The 27007-nt window shown below is 46.3% G+C and overlaps 1 protein-coding gene and 1 pseudogene across 2 annotated transcripts in view; both read right to left on the bottom strand.

The window, feature by feature from the left end:
* Nucleotides 1-1519, bottom strand: part of XIAP (X-linked inhibitor of apoptosis) — a 54727-nt gene extending 53208 nt beyond the window's left edge. Inside the window, exon 1 of one of the 2 annotated variants that reach the window (XM_025373520.1) lies at nt 1432-1519. The gene's annotated coding sequence lies outside the window, so the exon portion shown is untranslated. Of the gene's footprint in view, nt 1-1040; nt 1307-1431 lie in introns of those variants that run through there. The other variant, XM_025373519.1, reaches the window with a different exon arrangement.
* LOC112615261 lies at nt 1022-25219 on the bottom strand (annotated as a pseudogene).
* Nucleotides 25220-27007: the final 1788 nt, after the last annotated feature.

Here is a 27007-nt window from a genome sequence, read left to right as displayed (position 1 = left end):
AGAAATGTGTGTTGAATTGAATACATTTAATTTTCATGCTTGGAGGCGATATGGAGCAACTGTGCAAAGTGATGGGCAAGAAGCCAGATAACATGGGTTCTAATCTAACTAGTTGGATAGCCTTAAGCAAGCTATGAAATCTCCCTAAGCCGTTGTTTCTGGTTTTGTAAAAGGACAGGGTTTGACTAAGATCCCTTCCAACTCTAAAATGTTATAATTCTAAGATGGCCGTCTGTAACACTGTTCATTGACTGTAATAAATATTATGGGGAAAAAAAGGAAAAGAAACACTACTGAAACCTCCAGTCTTACAAATTTCTGTGAGTCATTAAACTATCAAAGTATAGTTGTGACAGAACTAGCGACATAATTATATTTGAAAGCAAAGTAGTAGATTATTAAAATCTGATTGGTTGGGATTTTTTTTAACAAAGCTTGGGTTGACGTTTTTCCTTTTTCGGAGGTGGAGAGTGCTACTGCTTAGTTTGAGAATAAACACTCCCCTCCCCGAAAAGAAAATAATTTAAGTGTTATGGAGTTAAAATAATGAAACAAAATCAAATTACATTTTGTTTTACAGAACATGCCGGAGAGGTGACTGGGAAAGCAGATTGGAAAGAATTACCAGCTAATTTCCTCTTCCGGAAGCTCTTTGGCCCTTATTCTTTCTGTTTCATATGCCCTCTCCAGACACACTCCACCCTGCTCCACACAAGCCACAGGTATCACAAGGGGAGGAAATCCCTTTGATCATATTTTTTAAAAAAGTTATTTGCCTCAATTACCTTAGGTGTCACAGGGTTTAGGAAGGCAGTCCCGCGGGCCTGAAGTCACCCACCCACTCACCCACGCCTGCCGTCGGCAGTCCGAGGAACCCGGGCAAGCAGCCGGGGCCAGGCCACCTCTGCCAGGCGGGCGCGGCCTTCCCGCCCTCCCCAGCAGCGCCGGCCCGAGGGGAGTGGAGGGGAAAAGAAGAGAGGGGAGGGAGAAGAGGGGAAGGAGGGAAAGCGGAGGGGAAAGCCTACACAAGCTGTACCCACCGCGCCAGGACAGCCGGCCCGAACTGCCCCGCGGCGATCAGCTCGGTCCAAGGGGAGGGTCCCGGGGGAGGCGCGGCCCGAGCCCCAATCTGGAAATGCCAACTCCGCTCTGCGGCCTGGCCCCAGCCTAGGTGAAGGAAACGGAAGTCCCTTCGTCTCCCTCACGCGCCTCCACCGGTCGGCCCATCCGCTGGAGAAACCCGGAGTCGTGAAACCCGAAGTTTGTCCACGTCAGGGCCTCAAAGAGACACCAGGCGCTGTCCGTCAGTCTCCGGGCCCGGGCTGCGCCACTGGGCCCCGGCTGTGTCCTTCCCACCCCCGGCCGGGAGGTCAGCCTCCTGCCCTGCAAAGCCCCTCCTTCTTCCCCCCCCTCCGCCATTTTCCAACTTACCACTTGGGCCGGGCGTCCCTCGATGAGCGCCACGCCGGCTCCGGGCACCGCCAAGGTCCCCCCACCTTCCCGAACCGGAAGGGGGCAGTAAGAAAAAATGAGGCCCTTGCAACCCCTAACCCCCCCCCCCCGCCCCCCCTCCCAGCTGGAACCCAGAACCTGACCTAGCGGGCGCACATGCGCAGTGAGCACCTCGTAGTCTCCGCCCCTAGCTCCTGCGTTTCTTCTTTTAGCCTCAAGGATGGTTTTTCCCACGGTTTTTACCTGTTGGGCCCTGGGGTTGAGGAATAGGGGAAGAAAGGCACAAGGACGGAAAAGAGGAGGAGAAAGGGCGAAAATGTTGAGTTCTTACTATAGATCAGGTACTGTGTTAGGCATATAACGTGGTCTTTGTTGTAATGTTGACAACCCTGTAAGATAAGCACTGTCTCTGGGGATTTAATAAGCCCATTTTACAAAGGAAACTGAGACCCAGAGGGGATAGCTATCCCAGTATCACGCGGCTAATAAGGTAACTGAGGTTAGAATCGGATCTTTTTCCAAGAAGGGAAGGATGAAGGGGGTGACAAGAAGAGGACACCCTGGGGGAATGGCGGGGATTAAGATTGGGAGGTGAAGGGAAAATTAATAGAGGAAAAAGAAAGCAGATGGACAGGAAACAAAGGAAGTCTGTGTACATAAAATGCTGGAATAAATCCTGGATTTATTTCAAATGCGTTGTAGGATTGTCAGATCAACATAGGAATTTTTGTTTCAGGAAAATGGGATCTTACAGGGTAATGTGGTGAGATGATGGATTCTGAATATTTCATTTCAAATGAAATCAAGTGATGCAAGATATGATCCTCCCTTCACAACAAGGGAACTTGGAGGGAGGAGAGGAAAGACTTTTCTTTTTTTTTTTTTTTTTTTTTTTTTTTTGAGACGGAGTCTCGCGCTGTCGCCCAGGCTGGAGTGCAGTGGCCGGATCTCAGCTCACTGCAAGCTCCGCCTCCCGGGTTCACGCCATTCTCCGGCCTCAGCCTCCCGAGTAGCTGGGACTACAGGCGCTGCCACCTCGCCCGGCTTTTTTTTGTATTTCTTAGTAGAGACGGGGTTTCACCGTGTTAGCCAGGATGGTCTCGATCTCCTGACCTCGTGATCCGCCCATCTCGGCCTCCCAAAGTGCTGGGATTACAGGCTTGAGCCACCGCGCCCGGCCCGGAAAGACTTTTCTTAAAACTCTTAGTTGCATGTTTATTCTCCCCTTGGGCACCCTACCCTATCTTCTAACAAATCAGAACTACTCGTTGTGCCTGCCCCCCCATCCTCGTACACAAAGCCTTCTCTGATTTTCTTAGCTGAAGTTAATCCCTTCATGCTCTGAACTCTAGTGGCACTTCTCTAATTTTTGTTTTTGCTTTTTTTTAAGCACTGGTTTTTTCTTGTGGTAAAATGTACATGACATAAAATTTACTGTTTTGGCTGGGCGCGGTGGCTCACGCCTGTAATCCTAACACTTTGGGAGGCCGAGGCGGGTGGTTCACCAGAAGTCAGTAATTCGAGACCAGCCTGGCCAATATGGTGAAAACCCGTCTCTACTAAAAATACAAAAATTAGCCGGGTGTGGTGGTGTGCACCTGTAATCCCAGCTACTTGGTAGGCTGAGGCTGGAGAATCGCTGGAACCCGGGAGGCGGAGGCTGCAGTGCCGAGAGCACACCGCTGCACTCCAGCCTGGGTGACAGAGCCAGACTCCGTCTCAAAACAAAGAAATAAATAAAAATACATAGGCCGGGCACAGTGGCTCACGCCTGTAATCCCAGCACTTTGGGAGGCCGAGGCGGGCGGATCACGAGGTCAGGAGATGGAGACCATCCTGGCTAACATGGTGAAACCCCGTCTCTACTAAAAATACAGAAAATTAGCTGGGCGTGGTGGCAGGCGCCTGTAGTCCCAGCTACTAGGGAGCCTGAAGGAAGGAGAATGGCGTGAACGTGGGAGGCGGAGCTTACAGTGAACAGAGATGGCGCCACTGCACTCCAGCCTGGGTGACAGAGCAAGACTCCGTCTCAAAATAAATAAATATATAAAATTTACTATTTTAACCATTTTTCAGTGGCAATAAGTGTATTCACATGGCTGTGCGACCATCTCCAGAACTTTTTTGTTATACTTGGCACTTAAATTTGTGCCTCTATTATGGAGCACAGTGCTTTCTGCCATGTAGTATATATGGCACTTGTGTACACACCTTATCTCTCCTATGTTGTAAGCTCATTTATGGCAAGATCTATGTTGAACTCATTTTTGTAATTCCTATTCCTCCAAAACCCTTAGAAGTCATCTTTAATTCCTTTCTCTCATATCCCACATCCAATCCATCAGCAAATCTTGTCATCTCTATCTTCAGAATGAATCCAGAATATCACCAATTCTCGACTCCACATTATGACCTTAGTGCATCTCTCTCGGACTGTAATAGCCTTCTCACTGGTCTCCCATTTACATCCTTGCTCCTCTCCAGTCATTTCACACAATGGCCAGAGTTATCCTCATGAAACATGTCAGTTCATGGTCATTTCACTGCTCGGATCCCTTAATTGGCTTCCCATTTCCCTCAAAGTAAAAGCCACAGATTTATAATGACCTACCAAAGCTATCATAGCCACCAAAATGACCACCAATGGTCTTCACCTCTTGCTATTTACACCCCGGGGTAGTTCTCTTCTATAATGAACCAGGGCTGACTGTGTCATCAGTAGTATATGGTAGAAATGATAGTGGCCGGGCGCGGTGGCTCACGCCTGTAATCCCAGCACTTTGGGAGGCCGAGGCGGGCGGATCACAAGGTCAGGAGATCGAGACCACAGTGAAACCCCGTCTCTACTAAAAATACAAAAAATTAGCCGGGCGCGGTGGCGGGTGCCTGTAGTCCCAGCTACTCAGGAGGCTGAGGCAGGAGAATGGCGTGAACCCAGGAGGCGGAGCTTGCAGTGAGTCGAGATCGCGCCACTACACTCCAACCTGGGCGACAGCGTGAGACTCTGTCTCAAAAAAAAAAAAAAAAAGGCCGGGCGCGGTGGCTCAAGCCTGTAATCCCAGCACTTTGGGAGGCCGAGATGGGCGGATCACGAGGTCAGGAGATCGAGACCATCCTGGCTAACACGGTGAAACCCCATCTCTACTAAGAAATACAAAAAATAGCCGGGCGAGGTGGCAGCGCCTGTAGTCCCAGCTACTCGGGAGGCTGAGGCAGGAGAATGGCGTGAACCCGGGAGGCGGAGCTTGCAGTGAGCTGAGATCCGGCCACTGCACTCCAGCCTGGGCTACAGAGCGAGACTCCGTCTCAAAAAAAAAAAAAAAAAAAAAAAAGAAATGATAGCATGTGACCATGTGACTTACAAGACTAGGTCATAAAAGGCATTGTGGTATTTGCCTTCCTCCGTTTTTTGATTGGTTGCTGTAGGGGAAGGCAGCTATCATGTCATGAAGATACTCAAACAGCATGTGGAGGCTGGTTTGAGTGAAGTGGTGTTTACAACCAACTGATCACAACTAGTTACAGATTTCTTTCTTCCTTCTCTATTCTCACTGCTTTACTTCACTAGCCTTTTTTAAAAAACAGCAGGTAGGCCGGGCACGTTGGCTCACACCTGTAATCCCAACACTTTAGGAGGCCGAGGCGGGTGGATCACCTGAGGTCAGGAGTTCAAGACCAGCCTGACCAACATGAAGAAACCCCGTCTCTACTGAAAATACAAAATTAGCCAGGCATGGTGGCGCACGCCTGTAATCCCAGCTACTCGGGAGGCTGAGGCAGGAGAATCACTTGAACCCAGGAGGCGGAGGTTGCGGTGAGCTGAGATCACGCCATTGCACTCCAGCCTGGGCAAAAAGAGCAAAACTCCGTCTCAAAAAAAAAAACAGCCGGGCACGGTGGCTCAAGCCTGTAATCCCAGCACTTTGGGAGGCCGAGACGGGCGGATCACGAGGTCAGGAGATCGAGACCATCCTGGTTAACACGGTGAAACCCCGTCTCTACTAAAAAATACAAAAAACTAGCCAGCCGGGGTGGCGGACGCCTGTAGTCCCAGCTACTCGGGAGGCGGAGGCAGGAGAATGGCCTGAACCCGGGAGGCGGAGCTTGCAGTGAGCTGAGATCCGGCCACTGCACTCCAGCCTGGGTGACAGCGCGAGACTCCGTCTCAAAAAAAAAAAAAAAAAAAAAAAAAAAAAAAAAACAGCAGGTAGAGACCCACACAAATAGAAACAAAGTCCTTCCCGCTCCTCATCCCTTCCTCCCCCATCAACAACCAGCACCAATTTGCCAACCATGTGACTGAGCTGCCTTGGAAGAAGAATCTTCAGGCACAGCCTTCAGAAACTGCAGCCTCTTGGGACCCAGAGCCAGAACCCCCAAGCCAAACCACTCTTGAATTCCTGTGTATTATTGTCAATAGCCAAATTTTAGGGCAATTTGTTACACAGCAGTGGATACCTAATACAAAGACCCTAAACTCTGTTACTTTTATATCTTCATTTCCTACTATTCTCCTTTCTTTAGTTTTCCGGCCTCAGGGTCTTTGACCTTGCTGTTTACTCTGTCTGGAACACTTTCCCCAGATAGCGTATCCTTCTCCTTCAAGTCTTTGCTTAATTGTTATCTTCTCCAAAAGACCTACAGTGACCACTATATTTAAAATTATAGTTCCACCTCCCAGCACTCCCAATCTCCCTTCCTCTGCTCAACTTTCTCCTTTTTCCACGGCATCTGTCACTTTCTTTTTTTGCTTTTTTTTTTGCTTTTGTTTTTTTGTTTTAGAGACGGAGTTTCGCTCTTGTTGCCCAGCCTGGAGTGCTAATGGCACGATCTCGGCTCACCGCAACCTCCACCTCCTGGGTTCAAGCAATTTTCCTGTCTCAGCCTCCCAAGTAGCTGGGATTACTGGCGTGCACCACCACACTCAGCTAATTTTGTATTTTTAGTAGAGACGGGGTTTCTCCATGTTGGTCAGGCTGGTCTCAAACTCCCGACCTCAGGTGATCCGCCCACCTCGGCCTCCCAAAGAGACGAGCCTGGCCAACATAGTGAAACCCCGTCTCTACTAAAAATAGAAAAAAAATCAGCTGGGCGTGTTGGCTCACGCCTGTAATCTCAGCTACTGAGGAGGCAGAGGCAGGAGAATTGCCCAGGAGGCAGAGGTTGCAGTAAGTCAAGATTGGGCCATTGCACTCCAGCCCAGCGGGCAAAGCGAAACTCTGTCAAAAAAAAAAACAAGAAAAAAAAAGAAAAAAAGAAAGGCCGGGCGCGATGGCTCATGCCTGTAATCCCAGCACTTTGGGAGGCCGAGGCAGGTGGATCATGAGGTCAGGAGATCGAGACCATCCTGGCTAACACGGTGAAACCCTGTCTCTACTAAAAATACAAAACAATTAGCTGGGCGTGGCGGTGTGCGCCTGTAGTCCCAGCTACTCCGGAGGCTGAGGCAGGAGAATGGCATGAACCCCAGAGGCGGAGCTTACAGTGAGCCGAGATAGCGCCACTGTGCTCCAGCCTGGGTGACAGAGCAAGACTCCATCTTAAAAAAAAAAAAAAGGCCGGGCACGGTGGCTCACGCCTGTAATCTCAGCACTCAGCACTTTGGGAGGTCAAGGCGGGCGGATCACTTGAGGTCAGGAGTTTGAGACCAGCCTGACCAACATGGTGAAACTCCATTTATACTAAAAACACAAAAATGCGTGGTGGCAGGTGCATGTAATCCCAGCTACTCGGGAGGCTGAGGCAGGAGATCGCTTGAACCCAGGAGGCGAAGGTTACCGTGAGCCGAGATTGCACTATTGCACTCCAGCCTGGGTGACAGAGCGAAACTCCATTTAAAAAAAAAAAAAAAGAACAAAATGCAATTATAAATTAAAGCCCAAATAAATATAATAGATAAAAAGCAAGAGCTTGGGGCCTGGCACAGTGGCTCACACCTATAATCCTAGCACTTTGGGAGGCCAAGGCAGGTGGATCGCCTGAGGTCAGGAGTTCGAGGCCAGCCTGACCGACATAGTGAAACCCTGTCTCTACTAAAAATACAAAAAAATTAGCTGGGCGTGGTGGCAGGCGCCAGCTACTGGAGAGGCTGAGGCAAGAGAATCGCTTGAACCCGGGAGGTGGAGGTTGCAGTGAGCCGAGATCACGCCATTGCACTCCAACCTGGGCAACAAGAGAGAAACTGTGTCTCAAAAAAAAAAAAGCAAGAGCTCTTTGAGTGAAGCGGGATGGGGTGAGCCCTGACTTTCAGGCCTTGTCCTCGGAGCCATCAGCTTTATGAAACGTCTTCTATGAGTAGGGAAATAACAACAATAAAAAAGAAACTTCTTCTGGGAGAAAGGGGTGCAGACTTGCAGAGAATTACTCTTGCCTCACCAGTAAGCAAGCAGCCTTTGTGATGAGCATTCATGTCAAATAGCATCTATTGGCAGCATCTGCCCCTTAGTCTCCTGATTCGTGATCTAGTATCTTGGTCACTAACCTCTCATTCCCTCTTTGCTGCCAGAAAGACTGCAATTGTAATTTCCTCACTTTGAGTAGTCATAAAGATGCCTGCCCTTAGCTTGTGCTGGCAAAGCTAGCATCTCTAGCCAGCACCTCCTTTCCTTTCTCACTTTTATCTTCCTGGGACCCAGTCATACAGAAAAGACCTGTTGCTTGCTTGGGGCGAGGACAGAAGATTACACTCTCATCTCAAACTAATGGAAAAATGCACCTGAGCTTTCTATTAATATACACTAATCTATTCCTATTGTTATACCCAATCTATTATTGTGCAAAAATCCAACAATCCAACAACAATGTCAAGGTCAAAGTGTTGTCATGTTGTCATGGTGTGTCTTGAGTAGGGAGGAGGTGAAAGCTACTGGAGTTGAGGCCCAAGAGAGAGGCTGGCATGTTGGAGACATCATCATCTAGGATGGTAGTAAGATTTGTGTTTAGAAAGGAAGACTGTGATGTCAAAGACCTAATGTATGTAAGGGACTATAAATAATAATAGTTATTTACACTCCTCTAAATATAAGTAATAATGGTTAGCATTTACTGAATGTTTGCCATATGTCAGGCAATGTCTTAAGTGCTTTGCAAGCTTTATCGCACTTTATCTCTTTAATCCTCTCAGTAACCCTCTAAGTGTTTTTGTTTGTTTGTTTGTTTGTTTGTTTGTTTTTTGAGACAGAGTCTTGTTCTGTTGCACAGGCTGGAGTGCAGTGGCATGATCTCAGCTCACTGCAACCTCTGCCTCCTGGGTTTAAGCGAGTCTCCTGCTTCAGCCTCCTGAGTAGCTGAGATTACAGGCGTGTGCCATGATGCCCGGCTAATTTTTTGTGTTTTTAGTAGAGATGGGGTTTCACCTTTTTGCCTAGGCTGGTCTTAAACTCCTGAGCTTAGGCAATCCACCTGCCTCAGCCTCTCAAAGTGCTAGGATTGTAAGTGTGAGCCACCATGCCCAGCTGCTAAGTGTTCTTTTTATTCTTATTTTGATTCAGAACCTACAATGACGCCTGGCATATAGTAGATATTCAAGGCAAGTCAGGTCACTCCTCCACCTAAAACCCTGCAGTGGTTTTTCACTTGGTGGAGGCAGGCACAGGGTGCAGTGGGAGCCCAGAGCGGGGACCCAGATCAGAACTGACTCCAACAGGACTTCAGTGTTGAAAGACAAGGGAGAATTAGCTAGGTGAAGCAGCAGGAGAAAGGCATTCTTTTTTTTTTTTTTTTTGAGACGGAGTCTCGCTCTGTCGCCCAGACTGGAGTACAGTGGCCGGATCTCAGCTCACTGCAAGCTCCGCCTCCCGGGTTTACGCTATTCTCCTGCCTCAGCCTCCCGAGTAGCTGGGACTACAGGCGCCAGCCACCTCGCCCGGCTAGTTTTTTGTATTTTTTAGTAGAGACGGGGTTTCACCGTGTTAGCCAGGATGGTCTCGATCTCCTGACCTCGTGATCCGCCCGTCTCGGCCTCCCAAAGTGCTAGGATTACAGGCTTGAGCCACCGCGCCCGGCCAGGAGAAAGGCATTCTAAGCGGACTCCTCAGAATGTGCTAATGCATAGAAATGGAATAAAATAGCATGTGCGTGGGGCATGGCTGTTAATGTCTTATGGCTGGAGTGTAGCTGCTAACGTTTACTGAATGTTTATTGTGTTCACGCTGTGTTAATTATGTTACATAGTAACAAAGACTCTCTCCTTGACCATACCTGAGTCTGGGTCCTCTGAGCCCTCTTTCTGACTAAGCTCCAACCTTGGGTTCTGTCCTTAACCCACTTAATCTAGTTTTAGCAAAAATACTGCTGAGCCAGTTTAGTAAAAAATGCCTGCCCTCAGTGTCTGATCAACCTCAATATCTGATCAAATTCCTCATCCTCTACTCTCCATATCTTTCTTTTTTTAGATTTTTTTTCTCTGTGTGTGGGGTGTGTGTGTGTGTCTGTGTGTAACAGAGTTTTGCTCTGTTGCCCAGGCTGGAGTGCAGTGACACAATCTCGGCTCACTGTAACCTCTGCCTTCTGGGTTCAAGTGATCCTCCTGTCTCAGCCTCCCGAGTAGCTGGGATTACAAGCGCCTGCCACCGCGCCTGGCTGATTTTTATATTTTTAGTAGAGACGGGGTTTCACCATGTTGACCAGGCTGGTCTTGAACTGCTGACCTCAAGTGATCTGCCTGCCTCGGCCTCCCAAAGTGTTGGGATTACAGGCATGAGCCACCACACCCGGCCAGAATTTTTTTTTTTTTTTTTGAGAGATGGGGTCTCCCTATGTTGCCCAAGGTGATCTCGACCTCCTGGCTCAAGAGATCTTCCTGACTTGGCCTCTGAAAGTGCTGAGATTACAGGCATGAACCACCATGCTGGCCTACTCTCCATATCTTATCATTCTAGCCTGCCTTCAGCAAGAATCCTGAGTCTACCTAGCAAGATTTCCCCTAGCCTTAAAACAAAGAAAGAAAAATAAGATAAAATAAAGAGATCCTTCACCTGAACAAGGAGAAAACAGAAGAAAAAAATTCCCCTATCCTTGATGTCTCCTCTTAGTAACTTTCCATTCACTGACTCCTATCCTGTTCCTTGGCTATAAATTCTCATTTTTTCTTGTCATATTTGGAGTTGAACCCAGTCTGTCTCCCCTATTGCAAAATCTCATTGCAGTGGTCCCTAGACCTGTCACCATAGTCCTGAATAAAGTCTGCCTTGACCTGACATGGTTGCTTATACCTGTAATCCTGGCACTTTGGGAGGCCAAGGCAGGTGGTTTGCTTGAGTCCAGGAGTTCAAGACTAGCCAGGGCGACATGATGAAACCCCATCTCTACAAAAAATACAAAAATTAGCCAAGGATGGTGGCTCACGCCTGTAGTTCCAGCTCGTTGAGAGGCTGAGATGGGAGGATCACCTGCGCCTGGGAGGTTGAGGCTGCAGTGAGCCAAGATCATGCCAGTGCTCCCCAGCCTGGGCAACAGAGAGAGAGACATTGTCTTGAAAAAAAAAAGAGGGAAAGGGAGAGGGTGAGGGAGAGGGAGAGGGAGAAGAAAGAAGAAGAAGGAGAAGGAGAAGGAGAAGGAGGAGGAGGAGGAGGAGGAGGAGGAGGAGGAGGAGGAGGAGGATACAAGAAACTCCTAATTCCTAGACACTCCTGTGATGCACATTTAGTCAGTTTGGGTTATGTTTTGGGAAAATGTATGGCCTCCTCAACTTCTCAAGCTGACTCTGATACAGCCAGGTTTGAGAACCACTTCTGGAGGCAAGAGAACCATCAAAAGAGTTTGAAGTAGGGTAGTGAATTGATCAAAGCTGGGTTTTAGAAAAATCAGCCAGGTAGGGTAATACACAGAATGGATCAGAGGGAAGAGGTGGGGAGATGACTTAAGACACTATTGCAGTAACCCAGGAAATGAGGAAGCTTCCAGCAGAGGTAGTGGCAGTGTTAATGGACTGTAAAGGAATGCTTTTAAGAGTTGTGAAGAGGAGCTATTTGTGGGAGGAAGAGAGAAAGGTGGGGACAAGTGAAACAGCAGACTTCCCATCTAGGCCAGGCCCCTTTAACGACCCTTCCCATAAGCCTTATCATATTTGCACTTACACTTCATTGGCTATTCCCTGCTGCAAGGAAAAATGGAAAGTGTATTCTTTTTTTAATTGCTCAATTGTTCTAATTTTTTTTGTTTTTGTTTTTTAAAAATTGATACATAGTTGTCACGCACGTTTGTAAACACCTGTAATCGCAGAACTTTGGGTGTCTGAGGGGGGCGGATTACTAGAATCCAGGAGTTTGAGACCAGCCTAGGCAACGTGGTGAAACCCTGTCTCTACAAAAAAAATACAAAAATTAGTCGAGTGCGATTGTGTGTGCTTGTAATCCCGGCTACTCCGGAGGCCGAAGGATCGCCTGAGCCCTGGAGGTCAAGGCTGCAGTGAGTGGTGATCACACCACTGCACTCCAGCCTGGGTGACAGAGACCATCTCAAAAAAAAAAAAAAAGAGATACATAGTAGTTGTACTTATTTATGGGGTGCATGTGATATTTTGATACATGCATACAATGTGTAATGATCAAATAAGGGTATTTAGGGCATCCGTCACCTCAAATATTTATCATTTGTGTTAGGAACATTTCAAATCTTCCCTTTTAACTATTTTGAAATACACAATAAATTATTGTTAACTATAGTTACCCTACTGTGTGTGCTTCAAACTGTTATAAATAGTTTCAGTGCCACAAAAGAAATAGCACTCGAATATAAAATTTTCTTTTTAATTCTCAGCAAGGCAAGGTACTTCTATAGAAGGGTCCGCCCTTACAGATGGAGCAATGATGAGCGCACACCTGGACAAGGGAGGGAAAGGGGTTCTTATCCCTGACACACGTGGCCCCTGCTGCTGTGTCGTTTCCCTATTGGCTAGGGTTAGACAGCACAGGCTAAATCAATTCCGATTGGTTAATTTAAAGAGAGTGACGGGGTGAGTGGTTTGGAGGGAAAAAATAGTTATGCAGGGTGGAGAATGAGTCAGGGCGGAGCAGGTAGCAGGTAATCAGAATGAGTCAGGGTGGGGCAGGTGATTGAAATCAGTCAGGGTGAAGCTGGTCATGGAAAAGGGTTGCTTTATGAGTAAGTTAAGTTTAAAAGAAGAAGGCAAAGAATTGAACATACTGACATATTGATTCTTTGAAAAGAAATTTAGAACTCATACCTAACAAAACACTAGAACTTGTAAACCAAAGAGTATGTGTGACAAGTCTCAATTTAGAAAGTTTATTTAGCCAAGGTTAAGGACGCACCCATGACACAGCCTCAGGAGGTTCTGACAACATGTGCCAAGGTGGTCGGAGCACAGACTAGTTTTATACATTTTGGGGAGACAAGAGACATCAGTCAATATATGTAAGATGTGCATTGGTTAAATCCAGAAAGGCGGGACAACTTGAAGTGGGGGAGGGAGCTTCCAGGTCATAAGTAGGTAAGAGACAAACAGTTGCATTCTTTTTTTTTTTTTTTTTTTTTTAGATGGAGTCTGGCTTTGTCACCAGGCTAGAGTGCAGTGGCGCAATCTTGGCTCACTGCAACCTCCGCCACCCCAGTTCAAGCGATTCTCCTGCCTCAGCCTCCCATGTAGCTGGGATTACAGGCATGTACCACAACACCCAGCTAATTTTGTGTATTTTAGTAGAGAAGAGGTTTCACAATGTTGGCCAGCATGGTCTTGATCTCCTGACCTCCCGTGATCCGCCCGCCTCGGCCTCCCAAAGTGCTGGGATTACAGACGTAAACCAACGCGCCCAGCCGGTTGCATTCTTTGAGTTTCTCATTAGCCTTTCACTGAATAGGCAATTCACGGAAATACTCACCCCTTAGTCTGCCTTAGTGAAGCAGTAGGGCAAAGGAAGCAATCGGATATGCATTTGTCTCACATGAACAGAATGCTTATTTGGGGAGAATGGAAGGCAGGTTTGCCCTGTGCAGTTCTCAGTTTACTTTTCTCTTTGACTTAGTGAGTTTGGGGTCCCGAGATTTATTTTCCTTTTACAAACTTATTCCTCTTTTTTTGTTTGTTTTTGTTTTTGTTTTTTGAGGCGGAGTCTCACTCTGTCACCCAAGCTGGAGTGCAGTGGCATCATCTCGGCTCATTGCAACCTCCGCCTCCCGAGTTCAAGTGATTCTCCTGCCTCAGCCTCCAGAGTAGCTGGGACCACAGGCGCATGCCACCGCACCTGGCTAATTTTTTATATTTGTAGTAGAGACGTGGTTTTGCCATGTTGGTCAGGCTCGTCTCAAACACCTGACATCAGGTGATCCGTCTGCCTCCGCCTCCCAAAGTGTTGGGAATACAGACGTGAGCCGCCGCACCCTGCCCAACTTATTCATTCTATCTAAATGTAGGTTTGTACCCACTAACCAACCTCTCTCTTCATCCTTCCCCTGCTCCCACCCTTCCCAGCCTCTGGTAACTATCATTCTCCTCTCCACCTCAATTAGATCAACTTTCGTTTTTCTTTCTTTCTTTCTTTCTTTCTTTCTTTCTTTCTTTCTTTCTTTCTTTCTTTCTTTCTTTTTTTCTTTTTTTTTTTTTTTTTTTTTTGAGCCAGACTCACTCTTGGCACCCAGGCTGGAGTGCAGTGGTGCGATCTTGGCTCACTGCAACCTCCACCTCCCGGGTTCAAGCCATTCTCCTGCCTCAGACCCCCAAGTAGCTGCGACTACAGGTGCCTGCCACCACGACCGGCTAATTTTTGTATGTTTAGTAGAGACAGGGCTTCACCATGTTGGCCAGGCTGGTCGAGAACTCCTGACCTCAGGTGATCCCCCTGCCTCGGCCTCCCAAAATGCTGGGATTACAGGTGTGAGCCACAGAGCCTGGCCAAGATAAACTTGTTTAGCTCCCACATATGAGTGAGAACATGCAATATTTATCTTTCTGTGCCTAGCCTATTTCACTTAACATAGTGACCTCCAGTTTTATCTATGTTGCTGCACGTGACAGGATTTCATTCCTTGTTTTTTTTTTTTTTTTGAAATGTAGTCTTGCTCTGTTTCCCAGGCTATAGTGCAGTGGTGCAATCTTAGCTCACTGCAACCTCCGCCTCCTGGGTTCAAGCGATTCTCTTGCCTCTGCCCCCATGAGTGGCTGGGACTACAGGCCCCCACCACCATGCCTGGGTAATTTTTTGTATTTTTCTTTTTTTTTGAGACGGAGTCTCGCTCTGTCGCCCAGGCTGGAGTGCAGTGGCCGGGTCTTGGCTCACTGCAAGCTCTGCCTCCCGGGTTTACGCCATTCTCCTGCCTCAGCCTCCTGAGTAGCTGGGACTACAGGCGCCCGCCACCTCGCCCGGCTAGTTTGGGTTTTTTTTTTTTTTTTTGTATTTTTTAGTAGAGACGGGGTTTCACCGTGTTAGCCAGGATGGTCTTGATCTCCTGACCTCGTGATCCGCCCATCTCAGCCTCCCAAAGTGCTGGCATTACAGGCTTGAGCCACTGAGCCTGGCCCAATTTTTTGTATTTTTAGTAGAGATGGGGTTTTACCATGTTGGCCAAGCTGGTCTCGAACTCCTGACCTCAGGGTGATCCGCCCACCTCGGCCTCCCAAAGTGCTAGAATTTCAGGTGTGAGCCACTGCACCCAGCCAACACTTGATTTCATTCTTGTTTATGGCAAAGTAGTATTCCATTGTGTATATATACCACATTTTCTTGATTCATTTGTGTGTTGATAGACACTTAGGTTGATTCCCTATCTTTAGTGTTGTGAATGGTGCTATAATAAACATGGTGGTGCCTATATCCCTTTGATTTATTGATTTCTTTTCCCTTGGATAAATACCAAATAGTGGGATTGCTGGATCATATGGTAGCTCTATTTTTAGTATTTTTTGAGCAACCTTCATACTGCTTTCCATAATGACTGTATTAATTTACATTCCCATCAACAGTGTATAAGAGTTCCATTTTCTCCATATCCTCACTAGTGTAATCGCCTGACAAGTTCTTCCCACCCACTACACAGACAAAATCAGTCCACTGAGACCATGGCTTTGCAGTAGAGAGTTTAATTGGCATAAGGCCTTGAGGATGGCCCATGTAGGAAAACTGGGGTTAACACTCAAGTCAGTCTCCTCAAAGTCTCAGATGTTAGCTGGGGTTTTTTGTTTTGTTTGCTTTTGTTTGTTTGTTTTTGAGAGGGAGTCTTGCTCTGTCACCCAGGCTGGAGTGCAGTGGCTCGATCTTGGCTCACTGCAACCTCAGCCTGCCGAGTAGCCAGGACTACAGGCGTGAGCCACTGTGCCCAGCCAATGTTAGGGTTTTTATGGACAATTTGGTGGGCAGGAGGCTATCCAATGGGCGCTGCTGGTTGGTTGGGGATGAAATCATAGGGGTGTGAAAAATGGTCCTCATGCACTGAGCCTCTGTGTGGGGCCACAGGACCTATTGAGTCATGAGCCACAAGTCTGGGTGGGGTCAGTCTGATAAATATCTCAAAACACCAATTTTAGGTTTTACAGTAGTGATGTTATCTATAGGAGCAATTGAGAAAGTCATGAATCTTGTGACCTCTGACCACATGACTCCTGAGCAATAAGGGATTATAGAAACTGCCTACAATTTAGTAGAGTTCAGGCCCCTCCCATAATCCTATTCTTGTGACCTTTCATTAGTCTCACAAAGGCAGTTTTTTGTTTGTTTGTTTGTGTTCTTTTTGAGACAGAGTCTTGCTCTGTTGCCCAGGCTGGAGAGCAGTGGTGCGATCTCGGCTCACTGCAAGCTCTGCCTCCTGGGTTCATGCCATTCTCCTGCCTCAGCCTCCCAAGTAGCTGGGACTACAGGCGCCCACCACCACGCCTGGCTAATTTTTTTTTTTTTTTGTATTTTTAGTAGAGATAGTTTCACCGTGTTAGCCAAGGTGGTCTCAATGTCCTGACCTTGTGATCCACCCGCCTCAGCCTCCCAAAGTGCTGAGCCACCGCGTTCGGCCAGGCAGTTTTTGATTTATGAGCAAGGAGGGTGTTAGTTTTAGGGAAGGCCTATTATCATCTTTGCTTTCAAGTTAAACTGTAAACTAAATTCCTACGAAAGTTAGCTTGGCCTATGCCCAGAAATGACCAAGGATGGCTTGGATGTCAGAAGCAAAACGGTGTCAACTATGTCATATTTCTCTGTCGTAATTTTGCAAAGGTGGTTTCACCAGCGTTTGTTATTTTTTTGCCTTTTTGAAAGCGTATTGTTTTGTCTGAGCACATTGCCACCCAGACTACATCGGGGTTCTGTTAGGAAGAAAGGGAGAATGGTGGCTCACACCTGTCATCCCAGCACTTTGGGAGGCCAAGGTGGGAGGATAGCTTGAGCCTTGAAGTTTGAGATAGCCTGGGCAACCTGGGCGAGATCTTGTCTCTACTAAAAGAAAAAGAAAAAAAAAAAGCTGGGCGTGGTGGCTGATGCCTGTTAGATATGAGTTCTAAATTTCTTTTCAAATAATCAATATTTCAATATGTTCAATTCTTTGCCTTCTACTTTTAAACTTAACTTACTCATAAAGCAACCCTTTTCCATTACCTGCTCCGCCCTGACTCATTTCAATCACCTGCCCCACCCTGACTCATTCTGATTACCTGCTACCTGCTCCGCCCTGGCTCATTCTCCACCCTGCATAACTATTTTTTCCTTCCGAACCATTCACCCCGTCACTCTCTTTAAATTAACCAATCGGAATTAATTTAACCTGTGCTGTCTAACCCTAGCCAATAGGGAAACGACACAGCAGCAGGGGCCACGTGCGTCTGGGATAAGAACCCCCTTCCCTCCCTTGTCCAGGTGCGTGTTTACCATTGCTCCATCTGTAAGGGTGCATCCTTCTATAGAAGTACCTTGCCTTGCTGAGAATTAAAAAGAAAAGTTTATATTCGAGTGCTATATCTTTTGCTGCACCAAATCTTTATAACACGCCTGTAATCCCAGCACTTTGGGAGGCCGAGGCGGGCAGACTACCTGAGGTCGGGTGTTTGGAGACCAGCCTTACCAACATGGAGAAACCCCGTCTCTACTAAAAATACAAAATTAGCCGGACATGGTGGCACATGCCTGTAATCCTAGCTACTCGGGAGGCTGAGGCAGGAAAATCGCTTGAACCCGGGAAGCGGAGGTTGTGGGGAGGCGAGATTGCGCCTCTGCACTCCAGCCTGGGCAACAAGAGTGAAACTCTGTCTCAAAAAAAAAAAAAAGAAAAGAAGACAAAAAGAATGGATTTTAGATTGGGTAACCATCTGTCTTTGCCACAATATTCATGGATTGGTGAACTCAATATCATAAATATATTTCCCCAGTGAATCTAAATACAGATCCTGTTGGAATTCCAATAAGAATCCCAACAGATTTTTTTTATTTTTTATTTTTATTTATGTATTTATTTATTTATTTATTTATTTTATTATTTTTTTTGAGTCAGAGTCTCACTCTGTCACCCAGGCTGGAGTGCAATGGTGCGGTCTTGGCTCACTGCAACCTCCACCACCTGGGTTCAAACGATTCTCCTGCCTCAGCCTCCAAAGTAGCTGGGATTACAGGCATGCTCCATCATGCCCAGATAATTTTTTTTTTTTTTTTTTTTTTGACACGAAGTTTCACTCTTGTTGCCCAGCCTGGAGCCTTGGCCTGCCTCAGCTTCCTGAGTAGCTGGGATTTCAGGTGCATGCCACCACGCCTGGCTAATTTTTTGTATTTTTTTAAGCAGAGAAGGGATTTCACCATGTTGACCAGGCTGGTCTTGAATTCCTAACCTCAGGTGATCCTCCCACCTCGGCCTCCCAAAGGGTTGGAATTACAGGCGTGAGCCGCCTCGCCCAGCCCTACTTCTGTTTTTTATCATTTCCACGCTGTATTCTTTGGTTGAAAGTTACTATGCCCAGTTTATAGTAGGAAGTGGGTAGTTGTGTGCTCCATCTCCTGAAAGGTAGAGTATCTACATACATTATTTAGAATACTCCTGCATGGTGTACTTATTCCTTCTCCTTCATTACTTTTTCTTCTTTTAGAGACAGAATCTCAAGAGCCCACTGCAGGCTTTGAACACCTGGACTCAGGTGGCACTCCCACCTCAGCCTCCCAAATAGGTGGAATTGCAGGTGTGTGTCACCATGCCTGGCTTCATTTCTTTATTTAATCATTTCTTTTTTTCTTTCTTTCTTTTTTGAGACAGAGTTTTGCTCTTGTTGCCCAGGCTGGAGTGCAATGGTGCCATCTCGGCTCACTGCAACCTCCGCCTCCCAGGTTCAAGTGATTCTTCTGCCTCAACCTCCTGAGTAGCTGGGATTACAGGCATGTGCCAACACACCCGGCTAATTTTGTATTTTTAGTTTAGATGGGGTTTCACCATGTTGGTCAGGCTGGTTTTGAACTTCCAACCTCAGGTGATCCACCTCCCAAAGTCCTGGGATTATTAGGCGTGAGCCACCGTGCCCGACCTCAATCATTTATTTCTATCAGTATGCACTCATGGAAAAATACTACTTTATTTTGTTGCTCAAATTGCCCAGCTTTGGCTGAAGGGAATTATTTTAGCTGACTCCTGTGTTCCTTTCACATACCTCCATCATTGTGGGGTTTTTTTTTTCCCTTTGTTTTCTTATTTCTTTTTAGCACATCCTTACTTTCTGGCAGTACAAGATGGTCCAGGCTCACCTTATATATTTCCTGTACCATTTCTGGAATTAGCTATTTCTCCAAGGAGCCCTGGTTCCTTTTAGTGGGGAGTGGGATTAGAAACCAAGATCTGAGTGGTAGGTGTGCCTGTTGCTACTGGGTTGTCATTGGTTTTAGACTCAAATAACAGAGCAAGAAGATATGTGTGTATGTCTACTAACCCATGTATATACACATACTCGAATATTTCTGATGTAAACATCAGTATCTATCCATCTATATATATACACATATACATATATACACATATACATATATATACACATATGTGTATCCACCTTGTGATCCACCCGCCTTGACCTCCCAAAGGGCTGGGATTACAGGCGTGAGCCACCACGCCTGCATAATTTTTTGCTTTGTTTTGTTTTGTTTTGTTTTTTGAGACAGAGTTTCGCTCTTGTTGCCCAGGCTGGAGTGCAATGACATGATCTCAGCTCACTGCAACCTCTGCTTCCTGGGTTCAAGAGATTATCCTGCCTCAGCCTCCTGAATAGCTGGAATTACAGGCATGGGCCACCACACCTGGCTAATTTTGTATTTTTAGTAGAGACAGGGTTTCTCCATGTTGGTCAGGCTGGTCTCAAACTCCTGACATCAGGTGATCTGCCTGCCTCAGCCTCCCAAAGTGCTGGGATTACAGGTGTGAGCCACCACGCCCAGCCCCGGCTAATTTTTTTTTGGTATACTTAGTAGAGATGTAGAGATGGGGTTTCACCATGTTGGACAGGTTGGTCAAGAACTGCTGACCTAGTGATCTGCCAGCCTTGGCCTCCCAAAGCACTGGGATTACAGGCGTGAGCCACCGTGCCTCGTCCCCCCCTTTTTTTTTTTTTGAGACAGAGTCTCACTCTGTCACCAAGGCTGAAGTACAGTGGCACAATCTTGGCTCATTGCAACCTCTGTCTTCCAGGTTCTAGTGATTCTCATGTCTCAGCCTCCCCAGTAGCTGGAACTGAAACCACAGGTGTGCACCACCACATCTTGCTATTTTTTTTTTTTTTTTTTTTTAAGTAGAGATGGGGTTTCACCATTTTGGCCAGGCTGGTCTCAAACTCCTGACCTTAGGTAATCTACCCACCTTGGCCTCCCAAAGTGTTGGCATTACAGACGTGAGCCACCACACCCACCAATATCTATATATATATTTTTTGAGGCAGGGTCTTGCTGTGTCACCCAGGCTGGAGTACAGTAGTGCCATCTTTGCTCACTGCAACCTCTACCTCTTAGGCTCAAGCGACCCTCCCACTTCAGCCTCCTGAGTAGCTGGGACTATAGGCACACACCACCATGCCCAGCTAAATTTTTTTTTTCTTTGTAATTTTGTAGAGACAGGGTTTTGCTGTGTTGCCCAGGCTGGTCTTGAACTCCTGAGTTTAATCAGTGGGCCCATCTTGGCCTCCCAAAGTGTTTGGATTACAGGTGTGAGCCACTGCACCCAGCACAGTATCTATATTAACCCAAAGAATTCATACTGATGTATCCAACTCTAATCCATTATCACATGGTTCATTCTAGCCTCTTCCTGTTGCCTATCTGTACCTGCCACTCCAACAGTAAGAAACATGGCTCCCACCATCCACTATCCATTTACTTATTGTTGAATCCCAGTATATACATACAGCAATTTCAGAATTGTTAAGCCTTATCTTCTTGGGAAACAACTTTGACAACTACAGTACAGTGCTTATGCACAGTTCTTTTTGTCTTTAGTCTTACAGACCTCACTCATTTCCAATAGTACTTGCATTAGCACCTTTCCTCCCACCCTCTTCATTGAGGTTATGCTATGCATTTGTAATACAGTTAAATCCCTTTGTTACAGTCTGCATTCCATCCTGGGATTCCCTTAATCTCCTAAATATTTTTTTCTTAATTTGCATATATTAAACTTATTCTCTTTTTCTTTTTTCTTTTTTTTTTTCCGGAGAAGGAGTCTTGCTCTGTCACCCAGGCTGGAGTGCAGTGGTGGGATCTCGACTCACTGCAATCTCTGCCTTCAGAGTTCAAGCAATTCTCCTGCCTCAGTCTCCCAAGTAGCTGGGATTACAGGCACGCACCACCACACCCAGCTAATTTTTGTATTTTTAGTAGAGATGGGGTTTCACCATGTTGGCGAGGCTGGTCTCAAACTCCTGACCTCGTGATCCGCTCACCTTGGCCTCCCAAAATGCTGGGATTACAGGCGTGAGCCATCGTGCCCAGCTGATGCTATGCTTTTTGGCAAATGCATTGTGTCATGTATCCACTGTTACAATATCATACAAAATACTTTCATCACCCTAAAAAACTCGTTGTTTCACCTATTCAACCCTCCCCTACTCCAGCAACCATTGATCTTTTTACTGTTTCTACAGTTTTGCCTTTTATAGAATGTTATATAAATGGATTCATACAGGATACCACCTTTCCAAACTGGCTTCTTTCACATAACAATATACATTTACGATTCATTTATATTGTTGTGTGAATTGACAGTACATTCCTATTTATTGCAAAATATATACCATTGTCAGGCTGTACCACAATTTGTTTACCCATTCAGATATTGAAGTTTACCTTGGTTTCTTCCAGTTTTTGGCAATTATGAAAAAAGTGGCTATAAACCTTCACATGAAGGTTTTTTTGTGGGCATAAATGTTTAAATCAGTTGGGTAAATACCTAGGAGTATGACTGCTGAGTTAAATGATAAGAATATACTTATATTAATAAGAAACTGAGGCCAGGCCAGGTATGATGGCTCACACCTGTAATCCCAGCACTTTGGGAGGTCGAGGCAGGTGGATCACCTGAGGTCGGGAGTTCGAGACCAGCCTGACCAACATGGAGAAACCCCGTCTCTACTAAAAATACAAACTTAGCTGGGCTTGGAGGCATATGCCTGTAATCCCAGCTACTTGGGAGGTTGAAGCAGGAGAATCTCTTGAACCCGGGAGGCAGAGGCTGCAATGAGCCAAGATCACGCCATTGAACTCCAGCCTGGGCAACAAGAGCAAAAACTCCATCTCAAAAAAAAAAAAAAAGAAAGAAAAGAAAGAAAGAAATTGAGTCCAGGCACAGTGGCTTAGGGCTGTAATCCCAGCACTTTGGGAGGCTAAGGTGGGTGGATCACTTGAGGTCAGGAGTTCGAGTTCAGCCTGTTCAACATGGTAAAACCCCGTTTCTACTAAAAATATGAAAAATAGCTGGGCATGGTGGTGCACACCTGTAATCCTAGCTACTCGGGAGGCTGAAACAGAAGAATTCCTTGAAGTCCGGAGACGGAGGTTGCAGTGAGTGAGATCGCACTTTTGCACTCCAGCCTGGGAGACAAGAGTGAAACTCTGTCTCCAAAAAAAAAACTGTCTCAAAATATGTGTACCATTCTGTATTCTCACCAGCAAAGGATGAGAGTACATCCTCACCAGTAAGTGGTATTGTCATTTTATTGTATTTTTAGCCTTTCTATTAAGTATGTAGTGTTCTGTCAGTGTTTTTTTGTTTGTTTATTTTGTCAGTGTTGCATTAATTTGCATTTCCCTAGTGATGCAACATTGCTTTTAATAGTGACATATTGAAAATGACCTACATATGTACCAATACTAGACTGAGTAAATACATTGTGATATATTTATACAATGGAATTTTTTCCTTTTTTTTTTTTTCTTTTTTTTTTTTTTTGAGACAGAGTCTCCCTCTGTCACCCAGGCTGGAGTGCAATGGCATGATCTCGGCTCACTGCAACCTCCGCCTCCCAGGTTCAAGCGATTCTCTTGCCTCAGCTTCCCAAGTAGCTGGGATTACAGGTGCTCACCACTATGCCCAGCTAATTTTTTTTGTTATTTTTAATAGAGACAGGATTTCACCATGTTAGTCAGGCTGGTCTCGAACTCCTGACCTCACGTGATCTGCCTGCCTTGGCCTCCCAAAGTGCTGGGCTTACAGTAGTGAGCCACCATGCCCAGCCTGGAATTTCATATGATAGTTGAAAGGAATGACTTGCATGTGGCCGGGCACAGTGGCTCATGCCTGTAATCCCAGCACTTTGGGAGGCTGAGGAGGGTGGATCACCTGAGGTCGAGAGTTTGAGACCAGCCTGACCAAGATGGTGAAACTCTGTCTCCAGTAAAAATACACAGAAAAAATCAGCCAGGTGAGGTAGGGGGCGCCTGTAATCCCAGCTACTTTGGAGGCTGAGGCAGGAGAATTGCTTGAACCCGGGAGGTGGAGGTTGCAGTGAGCCGACATCACACCATTGCGCTCCAGCTTGGGTAACAAGAGTGAGACTCCGTCTCAAAAAAGAAAAAAAGAGTTGCATGTGGTGGCCGGGCATGGTGGCTCATGCCTATAACACCAGCACTTTGGGAGGCCAAGGAGGGCAGGTCACCTGAGGTCGGGAGTTCAAGACCAGCCTGACCAACATGGAGAAACCCTGTCTCTACTAAAAACACGAAATTAGCTGGGCGTGGTGGCACATGCCTGTAATCCCAGCTACTCGGGAGACTGAGGCAGGAGAATCGCTTGAACCCAGGAGGCAGAGGTTGTGATGAGTTGAGATCGTGTCATTGCACTCCAGCCTGGGCAACGAGAACCAAACTCTGTCTCAAAAAAAAAAAAAAAAAAAAAAAAAAAAAAAGGGCATCCCGCTCGGATCCTCTTCCACACTGTGGAAGCTTTGTTCTTTTGCTCTTCACAATAAATCTTGCTGCTGCTCACTTAAAAAAAAAAAAAAAAAGAGTTGCCTGTATCATGATCAGGTGAGGTGACTCATGCCAATAATCCCAGCATTTTGGGAGGCCAAGGTGGCCAAACTGATGGAGCCCAGGAGTTTGATACCAGCCTGGGCAACATGGGGAAACTTCATCTCTACCCAAAATATGAAAAATTAGCTGGGGATGGTGGCAAGTGCCTGTAGTTCCAGCTACTTAGGCAGCTGAGGTAGGAGGATCACTGGGGCCCAGGAGATCGACACTGCAGTGAGCTGTGTTCACACCACCGCACTCCAGCTTGGGTGACAGAGCAAGACTTTGTCTCTAAAAAATAAAAAAATAAAAAAGAGAGAGAGAATGAAACATATACTACATATACTACAAGATGCATATACTATAAGAAAAACGGATACCAAGTTACAATTATGCATCTATAACTATGTATACAAATGATAGATACCAAATTATTCTAGTGGTGTTTTTGGGGGAGGGAGAGGGAAATGGGATAGAGAAGAGATACACAAGACAATTTAAGTCTATTTATACTTTTCTTGTACTATTAATGTTTTGTTTTTAAAACAATCTGAAGCAAAAATGGCAAAATGTAGGCCCAGGTGTGGTGGCTCATCCTGGTAATGCCAGCACTTGGGGAGGCCGAGGTGGGTGGATCATGAGGTCAAGATATTGAGACCATCCTGGCTAACATGGTGAAACCCCGTCTCTACTAAAAATACAAAAAATAGCTGGGCATATTGGCGCGCATCTGTAGTCCCAGCTACTCAGGAGGCTGAGGCAGGAGAATCGCTTGAACCCAGAAGGTGGAGGTTGCAGTGAGCCAACATTGCGCCACTGCACTCCAGCCTGGCAACAGAGTGAGACTCTGTTTCAGGAAAAAAAAAAAAAAAGGCAAAATGTTGAGATTTGTTAAAATTGAGTGGAATAAAAAAGAAAAATACTTAGATATAAACCTAACAAAATATGTATAAAAGTTATGTGAAGAAAACTACAGGTCCAGGCGTGGTGGCTCCAGAAGGCAGAGGTTGCAATGAGCTGAGATTGCGTCACTGCCCTCCAGCCTGGGCAACAGAGCGAGACTCCATCTCAAAAAAGCAAAAAAAGAAAAGAAAAAAGAGAAAACCACAGGTGGGGTGCAGTGGCTCATGCCTGTGATCCCAGCACTTTGGGAGGCTGAGGTGGGTGGCTCACTTGAAGTCAGGAGTTCTAGATCAGCCTGGCCAACATGGTGAAACCCCGTCTCTACTAAAAATACAAAAATTAGCTGGGCATGGTGGCGGAAGCATGTAATCCCAGCTACTCAGGAGGCTGAGGCAGGCAAAAGTGCTTGAACCGGGAAGGTGGAGGTTGCAGTGAGCCTAGATAGCACCACTGAACTCCAGTCTAGGCAACACAGTGAGACTCCTGCTCAAAAAAAAAAAAAAAGGAGCCAAAGACCTGAACAGATAACCTCAACAAATAAGACATACAGATGTCAAATAAACATATTAAAAGATGTTCTACATCATATGTTGTTAGCTGAATGCAAATTAAAGCAACAATGAAATACCACTGCATACCTAGTTAGAGTGGTCACAATTCAGGACACTGACAACACCAAATGCTGATGAGGATGTGGAGCAACAGGAACTCTCACTTGTTGTTGGTGGGAATGCAAAGTAGGACAGACACTTTGGAAGACAACTGACAGTTTCTTAGAAAACTACACATATTCCTACCACATAATCCAGCAATCACGCTCCTTGGTATTTATCCAAATCAATTGAAAATTATTGTCCACACAAAAACCTGCATATGTGTGTTTTTTTTTCTTTTTTCCTAGTCCTTAACCAATCACAAATAAAACACATATGTATGGTTATAGCAGCCTTATTTATAATTGCCAAAATTTGGAAGAAACTGAGATGTCCTTCAGTAGATGAATGGATAAATAAACTGTGGTATATCCAGACAATGGAATATTATTCAGCACTAAAAAGAAGTGAGGTGGCCGGGTGCAATGGTTCCTGCCTGTAATCCCAGCACTTTGGGAGACTGAGGTGGGCAGATCACCTGAGGTCAGGAGTTCGAGACCAGCCTGGCCAACATGGTGAAACCCCATCTCTACTAAAAGAAAAAATACAAAAATTAGCTGGGCGTGGTGGCAATGCCTGTAATCCCAGCCACTCAGGAGGCTGAGGCACGAGAATCGCTTGAACCCAGGAGGCAGAGGTTGCAGTGAGCCAAGATAGTGCCACTGCACTCCAGCCTGGGCGACCAATAGTGAAACTCAGTTTCAAAAAAAAAAAAAAAAATTAGGCCAGGCACGGTGGGCTCCTGCCTGTAATCCCAGCACTTTGGGAGGTCAAGGCAGGCGGATCACAAGGTCAGGAGGTAGAGACCATCCTGGCTAACACGGTGAAACCCCGTGTCTACTAAAGATACAAAAAAAAATATTAGCCAGGCATGGTGGTGGACGCCTGTGGTCCCAGCTACTCAGGAGACTGAGGCAGGAGAATGGCATGAACTCGGGAGGTGGAGCTTGCAGTGAGCAGAGATAGTGCCACTGCACTCCAGCCTGGGGGAGACAGCGAGACTCTGTCTCAAAAAAAAAAAAAGAAAAAAAAAAAGAAAAAAAAGAAAAGGAAAGAAAAAAAAAAGAAACAAAGAAATGAGTTGGCTGGGCGCAGTGGCTCATGCCTGTAATCTCAGCACTTTGGGAGGCCAGGGCGGGCGGATCACTTGAGGTCAGGAGTTCAAGACCAGAACATGGTGAAACCCCATCTCTACTAAAAATTTAAAAATGGCCAGGCGTGGTGGCTCACTCCTGTAATCCCAGCACCTCGGGAGGCTGAGGCAGGTGGATCACCTGAGATCGGGAGTTTGAGACCAGCCTGACCAACATGGAGAAACCCTGTCTGTACTAAAAATACAAAATTAGCTGGGCCTGGGGTGGCACATGCCTGTAATCCCAGCTACTAGGGAGGCTGAGGCAGGACAATCACTTGAACCTGGGAGGCGGAGGTTGCGGTGAGCCGAGATCGTGCCATTGCATTCCAGCCTGGGCAACAAGAGCGAAACTCCGTCTCAAAAAATAAATAAATAAGTAAATAAATAAAAATAAATAAGTAAAAAGGGGGCTGGGCACGATGACTCACGCCTGTAATCCCAGCCCTTTGGGAGGCCGAGGCGGGCAG

Source organism: Theropithecus gelada, chromosome X (genome assembly GCF_003255815.1).
Source record: "Theropithecus gelada isolate Dixy chromosome X, Tgel_1.0, whole genome shotgun sequence".
NCBI classification, from domain to species: Eukaryota; Metazoa; Chordata; class Mammalia; order Primates; family Cercopithecidae; genus Theropithecus; species Theropithecus gelada.
Note: the sequence above shows the minus strand (reverse complement) of the source record. Positions and strands in the feature narration are given on the sequence as shown.